The sequence below is a fragment of the Hylobates moloch genome, unplaced genomic scaffold (genome assembly GCF_009828535.3).
Source record: "Hylobates moloch isolate HMO894 unplaced genomic scaffold, HMol_V3 SCAFFOLD_16, whole genome shotgun sequence".
NCBI lineage: Eukaryota > Metazoa > Chordata > Mammalia > Primates > Hylobatidae > Hylobates > Hylobates moloch.
The window spans coordinates 76,289,446-76,299,240 of record NW_026652291.1 but is presented as its reverse complement, the minus strand read 5'-3'; the positions used below and the strand labels follow the sequence as shown (position 1 = coordinate 76,299,240).

The 9,795-nt window shown below is 39.7% G+C and overlaps 1 pseudogene; it reads left to right on the top strand.

Annotated features, from left to right (window-relative positions):
• Nucleotides 1-3,571: 3,571 nt before the first annotated feature.
• LOC116485004 (coilin-like) lies at nucleotides 3,572-5,685 on the top strand (annotated as a pseudogene).
• Nucleotides 5,686-9,795: the final 4,110 nt, after the last annotated feature.

Sequence of the window (9,795 nt, the reverse complement as noted above, 5' to 3'; positions counted from 1 at the left end):
TCAAAACTAGCTTTGGAGTTGAAACATACAGGAAGAAATCATTTTAATTTACATATTTCCAAGCTGTGCCGCACCTGAATATTTTGGAACATACAGGTCACATTTGGCCTCATGGGATAAATGTTAACATTGTCACTAGAATTTTTCTGGCTTACTAGAGCATTCCAGACAGAATTTTAAATATTTTCAAATATTAAAATATTTTAAATCTTCTGAAATGCTGTTTTAAATAGTTTGAGCTGAAGGTAATCTGGGATGGGTGTTCTAGCACAAGAAAAAATCCATTCCCAGTAAATCCTCACCTTTGAAGGAAAATAAATAGCACTTCACGCAAGGTTTCCTAAGTCACACTCAAATCCAGAGAAGTAACCTGAGAGGATTCTCTTTGTATGTAGCCAAATCATGCTGCCTGTTTGTAAGACATACCTATAGCACAGCCTACTGAGAAACAGATGAATGCAAAGGTCTCCTAAAACTGAGCGGCAGCATATCAGTCAAGTAAGCTAAGTGACAGGAAAAAAAGTAAAACATAGTCCGAGACAGACTGATACTCATTCCCTTTGATAAAATTTCTCTTACTGGAATAATGCCAGAAACAGTAATCAAATCTAAGCAGGAAGGTTCTCACTCACTCTGAGGTTAATCCCCTTAATTAAAAATATATTTCTCTATTTTGTCATAAAACTTTTAGACCCATGGAGGAGGAAAGCATGCCAGAGGATGTTTGGCTTGGAAGAAGCACTACAAGGCTTAAATTTATCAGAAAGGGATGGCACGGTTTTCAGGCATTTCAAGGACACTTTTTTTTTACCTTCCCAGATGTGTCACAAAGGTTTCTAAATTGAAAGTGTTAAGCGACTCCCATACGTACTTGATGTAAACTGTGAAAATTTTCACAACTCTACATTCACTCCCCACATAATTTCATCCACTGGCGTGGTTACCTGTAAGCTGATGACTCCCAGATTAGCTTCCCCAGCCCTAAAGTGCCCTCCTCCACAAGCTCCAGACTCACAGTTTACTTCCTTCTTAGTATCTCCACTTGGATGACTAAATGGGCCTCTCCAACTTAATCTCTATTCTGTATTCTTCAATAGAATTTTCTATTCTTGATTTTCACCCCCTCCAGAACTTTTCTCCCCAGTTTTTCCCATTTCCATAAATGGCATTATTGTTCATCCAATTTCTCAAATCAAAAACCAAGAGTCACTCTTGATCCCTTTTTTCTCTCACTCTCTACATCTAATCCACCAGCAATTCCTTGACTATAACTTTAAAATATATCTTAAGGTCATCCACTTCTCTTCCTTCTCCATCTCTTCTTGCCATCATTGTCTCTGTTGTACTATTTCAATAGTCTTTCAGTTTATTTCTTTACTTTCCATCTTTCTCCCCTTCAGTCCATTCTCCACACACAAATAAAAGTGCTTTTCATTTTATATGTTGTCAGGTCATATAAAAAATATTCCACTGGCATCTTGTTGTCCTTAGAATAAAATGCTAACTTCCTAACATGGCCTTCAAGACAGGCATAACCTATCTCTCATACAGATACTGGGGAAAAAAAAAAAAAAAAGATAGGCACGACCTGCCCTGTCTACTTCTTGACCTGATCTCTCAGGCTCTCCTTTGCTCACTCCACTCCATATCACACTGGCCATGTTTCTTTTCCTGAAAATGAAAGCCCATTTCTTTCTGCACAGATGTACGGGCCAGCAGTGGCAACCTGCTCGGGTCCCGGAGCTTCCACACTGTGGAAGCTTTGTTCTTTCGCTCTTCACAATAAATATTGCTGCTGCTCACTCTTTGGGTCCGTGCCACCTTTATGAGCTGTAACACTCACCAGGAAGGTCTGCAGCTTCACTCCTGAAGTCAGTGAGACCACGAACCCACCAGGAGGCACGAACAACTCCAGACGGAAGGAATGAACAACTCCAGACGTGCCGCCTTTAAGAGCTGTAACACTCACTGTGAAAGTCTGCAGCTTCACTCCTGAAGCCAGCGAGACCACGAACCCAGCAGAAGGAAGAAACTTTGGACACGTCCGAACATCAGAAGGAACAAACTCCGGACACACCATCTTTAAGAACTGTAACACTCACCACGAGGGTCCACGGCTTCATTCTTGAAGGCAGCAAGACCAAGAACCCACCAATTCCAGACACACTAGCATATAGAAGACTCTCAAATATGTTTCTCAAATGAATGGCATATTAACATTTGGGTTAGCATTAATATCACAATATCACTACATCTGGAAAACATTTTTCAGAGGGAAATCAGGTAAGGACATAAAATTTAGACTTAAAGGGATACGGAAAGACATGAAAAAAACAGGTTTAAACTATAAAGTTTGAAATTACAGTAACAATGCAGCAAAATAAAACAAACTACCTCTTTGAAAAGAAAAACGTGAAGGAAAAAAATGTAAGATTGTTTGGATAGCTGTCAATAAATACTCTACATGGGTATGCCTTACTTTATCAACAGCTTTGTATATTGACCAAAGTTAAATTCTAATTTCTGATGAAAACAATTGCTTTTCCAAAAGGCACTAAATGATTAGCAGATGGGGGAACCTGGCATTATGGTACAGACCTACCTTGGAGATCTTGCAGGTTCAGTTCCAGACCACTACAATAAAGAGAATAATGCAACATAGCAAGTCACACAAACTTTTTGGTTTCACAATGCATATAAAAGTTATGTTTATACTGAAATGTATTAGGTGTGCAATTGCATTATGTCTAAAAAATATAGATCTTAACTTTTGAAATATTGCTAAACAATGCTAACAACAATCTGAGCCTTCAGCGAGTCAAAATCTTTGTCCTGGTGGAGGATATCACCTCCATATTGATAGCTGCGGACTGATGGGGGTGGTGCTTGATGAAGGTTGGGTGGCTCTGGCAATTTCTGAAATGAGACAACAATGAAATGTGCTGCACCCATTCCTTCTTTTCGTGAACATTTTCTCTGTAGTTTGCCATGATGCTTTATAGCTTTGTCCCCACAGAACTTCTTTCAAAGTTGGACTCATCCTCTCGAACTCTGCGGCAGCTTTATCTACTAAGTGTACGGAATATTTTAAATATTTTGTTATTTCAACAATGTTCACAGCATCTTCACCAGGAGTAAATTCCATCTCAAAAACATACTTTTTTACTGATCCATAGAAGCAATTCCTCATTTGTTCAAGTTTTATCATGAGATTGCAGCAGCACTTTAGTCACATTGTGAGGCTCCACTTCTGATTCTAGTTCTCTTGCCACTTCCACCACATATGCGGTGACCTCTTCCCCTGATGTCTTAGACCCCTCAAAATCATGCCATGGATTCCATCCATGGAATCTCCTCCTTACAAAGTCCTGTTAATGTTGATACTTTGATCTCCTCCCATGAATCACAAATACTCTGAATGGCATCCAGAAGGGTGAATCTTTTTCAGGTTTTCACTTTACTTTTCCCAAATCCATCAGATGAAACACTATCTATGGTAGCTATAGTCTTATAAAATATATTCCTTAAACAATAAGACTTGAAAGTCGGCTTCCATTGAGCACCGAGCAAGATGGCAGCCTCCGAGACAGTTAGGCCAAGGCTTCAATTTGATTACCTGCCGCCAGCTACCCTGCACTGTACGGCCTTCTGGCTTTTGTTCCACTTGAACAGATGTGAGTCGTCACAGATCTCATTAGTCTCATCCGCCAGTGCTTCAGCTTCAGTTCTAGGCCCCTCCTAGGCCTCTACCTGGAGCGGGGGCTCCTGCCCTGGGCAGAGAGTGTGTGCCTGGTGAGAGAGAACGACCGCCTCAGAGTTAAATTAGGACAGGAGTTGCTGATTATTCTGTAGTCATCAGTAATGGTGACAGTAATCTATCACTTAGAAAAGCAAAGAAGCGGGCATTTCAGTTAGAGGAGGATGAAGAAACTGAACCAGATTACAAATATTCAAAGAAGCACAGGAAGAGGCAAGAGAACAATAACAATAATGAGAAGGTCTTGGATCTGGAACCAAAAGCTGTCACAGATCAGACTGTCAGCCAAAAAAAAAAAGAAAAAATAAAGCCCACTGTGGCACCACGGGTGATGATAACAAAGAGACCAGAAGAAAATCACCAAAGAAAAAGGAGAAATGTGAATATAAAAAAAAAAAGGCCAAGAATGCCAAGTCTCCTGAAGTACAGGCAGTAAAAGACTGGGCCAATCAGAGATGTAGTTCTGCAAAAGGTTCTGCTAGAAACAGCCTTGTTAAAGCCAAAAGGAAAAGTAGCGTAAGCGTTTGCTCAAAAGAGAGTCCCAGTTCCTCCTCGGAGTCTGAGTCTGGTGATTAATCTATCAGTGATGGTCCCAGCACAGTCACTTTGGAGGCCAGAAATTCCTCAGAGAAATTACCAACTGAGTTATCAAAGGAAGGACCCTCTACCAAAAATACAACTGCAGACAAACTGGGTATAAAATCTGGCTTTAGCCTTCCCCCAGCAAGGGCAAGACCTCTGGAACATCTTCCTATTTCAGACTCTAGTTCAGAGTCAGATGACCAATGCTTGATGTCATCGAGCATCCCGGAGTGTGCTGCGGGTTTCTTAAAGACACTAGGCCTTTTGCAGGAAGAGGTCATCCGGGCCCAGAGTTGTCATCACAGACTGTAGGTGCTGCTGGATGGAGGCATTCTGGCTCAAATGGTGGCGGACAGGCTCCTGGTCCTCCTCTCAGTGTGTCTCTCCCCACTAGTTTAGGAAGAGGATGGGGTAGAGGAGAGAACCTTTTTTCTTGAAAGGGAGCTAGGGGACGGGACATGCAGGGGAGAGGTCGAGGACGAGGGCATCCTGTTTCCTGTGTCGTAAACAGAAGCAGTGACAACCAGAGGCAACAGCAATTAAATGACCTGGTAACAAATTCATCTACTATTATCCAGAATCCGGTAGAGACACATAAGAAGGACTATAGTCTGTTACCACTGTTAGCAGCCGCCCCTCAAGTTGGAGAAAAGATTGCATTTAAGCTTTTAGAATTAACATCCAGAAGAATATTAAGCCCCAATCCAGAGACCCAGCAAGTAGATATAGAAATTCTTTCATCCTTACCTGCCTTGAGAGAACCTGGGAAATTTGATTTGGCTTATCAGAATGAAAATGGAACAGAGATAGTGGAGTACACTGTGACACAGGAGAGCAAGATCACTGTATTTTGGAGAGTTGATTGACCCAAGACTGATTATTGAATCTCCAAGTAACACATCAAGTACAGAACCTGCCTGAGTATGACCTCTCCACCTTATAGTTTATGAATGTCTTGTCAAAGTGAGTATAACCCAAACTTTTTTTTTTAAGAGGATTTGGAAGTTGTGTGGATTTTTCTGTTATCTTCACTTTACTGCATAGGAAACAACCTACCTCATCATTTAAAATGACATGGGTGTCGGTTTTGTAGATCTTTGGGTTTGTCAGGTTTAATTTCGGTTAACAAAATGTACAACATGACATTCCCTGCAGACATTGTTGTATACCAGTATGGTTTCTTCTCTTTTTTAAATGATTTCGGCCATCAAGTAGCAGTCATCAGTAGGAGTTTATAATACCAAGAATGTGCTGCTGTCTTGTCTCAATAAGTTTTAAGTAACATTTAAAAATATTGAAGCATGTTACTTGACCTAATTTTTTAGCATTTGAGTTGTTCCATTAAATGGAGCATCTCATAAATTTCAAGTATTTTATACTTGCAATTGTTAAGAGTTAAAAGGTAGTTGGATTTGTCACAATGACTTAAGGAATCCTTTCACGTTTTTCCCAACTTTAAAATTAAGGATTCTCAAGGCCCTGTGTAGAGCAGTGAAAATAAGATGTGTGTGTGTGTGTGTGTGTGGGTGTGGGTGTGTGTGTCTGTATGTCTGGAGGAGAATTGGTGTTCCACTTAGGTGAGAGGATTGGCTGTGAGCTTCAGACCAGGAAATGTGTCATCCTGCCAGGCACCTGGCTGAGTGTGCCGGAGTGAGGATCTTGAACAGAAACTTTTCTGTTATTATTCACTACAAAGCTAAAATGGCCAAATATGTACTGTGAAAATTGGTTTCATCTAACAAAAGATCAGATCCCTCCTTCAGCTGTACACGTTTAAATAAAACCATACTGAACTTAAAAATAATTCTTAAAATAAGACTTGAAAGTCAAAATTACCCTTTGATCCATGGGCTGCAGAATGGCTGTTGTGTTCACAGGCATGAAAACATGAATTTCCCTGCACATCTCCATCAGAGCTCTTTAATAACCAGGTAGATTGTCAATGAGAAGTAATTTTAAAAGGAACCTTTTTCTGAGCAGTAGGTCGTGGGCTTAAAATATTCAGTAAACCATGCTGTATACAGATGTGCTGACATCCACACTTCGTTGTTCCATTTACGAAGCACAGGCAGAGCAGATTTAACATAATTCTTAAGGACCCTGGGGTTTTTGGAATTGCAAATGGCTTCAGCTTAAAGTGACCAGTTGCATCAACCTCTAACAAGAGAGTCAGTCTGCCCTTTGAAGCTTTGAAGTCAGGCATTGACTTCTCTCCAGCTATTAAAGTCCTAGATGGCTTCTTCTTGCAACAGAAGGCTGTTTTTGTCTACACTGAAAATCTGCTGTTTAGTGTACCCACCTTCATCAATAAGCCTAGCTAGACGTTCTGGATAACTTGCTGCAGCTTCTACATCAGCACCTGCTGATTCATCTTGCATTTTTAGGGAGATGACTTCTTTATCTAAACCTCACGAACCAACCTCTGCTAGCTTCAAACTTTTCTCCTGCAGCTTTCTCACCTCTCTCATCCTTCATAGACTTGAAGAGAGTGAGGGCTTTGCTCTGGATTAGATGTTGGCTCAAGAGAATGCTGTGGCTGGTTTCATCTTCTATCCAGACCACTAAAATTTTCTCCATATCAACAATAAGGCCATTTCACTTTCTTATCATTCATGTGTTCAATGAAGTAGCACCTATGCTTTCCCTCAAGAACTTTTCCTTTGCATCCACAACTTGGCTGTTTGGCACAAGAGGCCTAGTTTCAACATGCCTTCCTCATGAAACTTCATCATTTCTAGCTTTTGATTTGAAGTGAGAGACATGGGACTTTTTCTATCACCTGAACACTTAGAGGTCATTGTAGAGTTAGTCATAGGCCTAATTTTAATGATTGTATCTTAGGAAATAGGGAGGCTCAAGGAGAGCGAGAGAGATGGGGAAACTAGAGTAGTCAGAACACATACATCTATCAATTCAGTTAGCTATTTTCTATAGATGTGGTTTGTGGTACACCAAAATAAAACAGTAACATCAAAGATGACTGATCACAGATAACCGTAACAGATACAATAATAATGCAAAGTCTAAAATATTGTGAGAATTACCAAAGTGTCACACAGAGACACAAAGCAAGAACAAACTGTTGGGAAAACGGTGCTGATAGACTTGCTCAACAGAGTTGCCACAAACCTTCAATGTGTTAAAACAAACAAACAAGAAACCACAATATCTGTGAGGCACAATGAAATGTAATAAAATGAAGGTCGTATTATATTTCTGGTCATGATTTACAGGTAATAGTCATATCACCTGTCTCTTTATAATTTCCACCATTGTTTGGGAATTGTATCAGGACCCACAGAAGGACTACTGTAAGAAACAAAAGTCATATCTCTTCCAAAAAAAAAAAAAAACTGTGGCCATAGCAGATACATGTCTAAAAGCTGTTCAATTAGTAAAGAGTGTTCAATTCTTATCTTGTTATTGCACCTAATTATAAATAATAAGTAGCATTTCAAATAATAAACTGGAACACATTTTTGTTACTAGACATCTCTTATAAGTGTGAAAGGAAAATAAAAAGTCTGGATTCCAATTCACTATGCTAAAGGAAAAACTGAAGCTGAAAGCGGAGTCATGCAAGCAACTGCCTTTCCTTTTGTTCCTAAGCAGAGCTACAGATAAAGGTCATATATCTCCACTCTGTGTTCACCTTATCTTGCGTATAGTGCAGATTTACTGAGCACAAGACAAATGCATAATTGACTATTCCCCTACCTGCTCCTTTTTTCTTGTAACATGTGGATTCAGTAACGTGACCATACCCTCCCAATTTCCCCTCCAGCCTGCTTTTCCCCTTTAAATACTGAAGCCCTCAAAATCATCTTTGCAGAAAGGCACAAAGCTGTCTCCTGGGCATGTCCTCAACCTTGGCAAAACAAACTTCTGAATTGGTTGAGACTTGTCTCAGGACCTTTTTTGGTTTACAAATTTGTGACCAGGAAGGGGCTCAGTGGAGGTCCCCCTGACCTTTAACAAATTTCCTATCGATGCTTGGTACCAACTTGGGCTATCTTTATTGCTCAAACAGGATGATCTGCTGAGGCCCGTGAGCTCTCTCTTCCAGAGAATCCCTGATCGCCCAAAATTTGATTGAGATCTAAGGTTTATTTTGCTGTACAACTCCTTTTCCGGAGTTTTACTTGCTTCCAACAAGAAAGGTGAGTTTTCCTGCTTCCATGACGATGGAGAGCAGGCAATACCTTTCTGGAGTTTCAGCTTGCTTCCAATAGGGAAGGCAAGTTTGAGTTTTTTCCTGCTTCTAGGACACTAGAGAACAGTCTTTAGCCTGGACCCCATTCCTAGTTAGCTGAACTAGGGTTTGTCTTAGAAATTCTACTTAATAACTAAAGGTTAAGATTAACAATCAACTGGTCTTAATTTCTCCTTACCATTAAGAGAGCTCAGTAGTCACATAAATTGTTCAAGCATCATTTGTGTTGTTTTTGTTGTTGTTGATTTGTTTCTGGTTTTGTTTTTGTTTTTTCAGTCTTTTTCCCATTGGGTTTGACCAACTCTACCTGACCTGATCAAATGCAAAGGAACATTCCAAATTAGGAGGAATAAGGCCTCTGAATTGGTTAGATTCCCACAGCTGGGGAAAAAAAAGAAAAAGAAAAAAAAAAAAACAGCCAGCAAAAGAAAAAAGATTGACTACACAGGGACTTTATTTATGTAACAAGGCCACCTTTTGCTAGCCAAGCGAAACCGAAAGAGCTTCAGCCATCGCCCCACACTGTGGTTCATTCTTTTGCCCTTTTTTCACCATGACAGCTGGGATTGGTCCTTAAATCAAGGCCTTTCTGGCTTTATATTTTCATATTTATGTTACTTTTTAAAGATAAGAAAAAATTCTGCCCTCTTTTCACCATGACAGCTGGGATTGGTTCTTAAATCAAGTCCTTTCTGGCTATATATTTTTATATTTATGTTACTTTTTAAATATAAGCAATTTGTCCCAGCTAAAATATGGTAATGAGATATAAAAGGATGTTTTAAACAGTTTGATGGTTGAAAGTCAGCCTAATTAAAAGCTGCTATCAAGATGTGTGTGTGTGTATTTAAAAGGCTTTTATGCCTTCTTTCTCTCCTATAATCTTGTTTTTTGAGAAAAAGGTTTTATTTCTTCTCAGTAGACTGAATTCTGTCTTCTCCATTTACTTCTGCCTATCTTTCCTTCCTCTTACCACCTTCTGCTGCATGAAGGACGTAAAACAGTTTCTAACAGCCTAGGATTCCTTCATGAAAACAAAGAAGATGCCAGACTCCTTTTTAGGGAGAAGCTCTGTTTTTTCTTATGATACCCAAGGAGTGTAAACAGACAAGTTTCTCAGATTTTTAAACTGCCTGCTTTTGTACTGTTACCTGATTTTTTTTTTTTTACTAAAATAGTTATTACCACAGGGGCTGCTCTTGGGTGTTTAAGAAAGAACATAGTTTAGAGACTTACAGAAAAG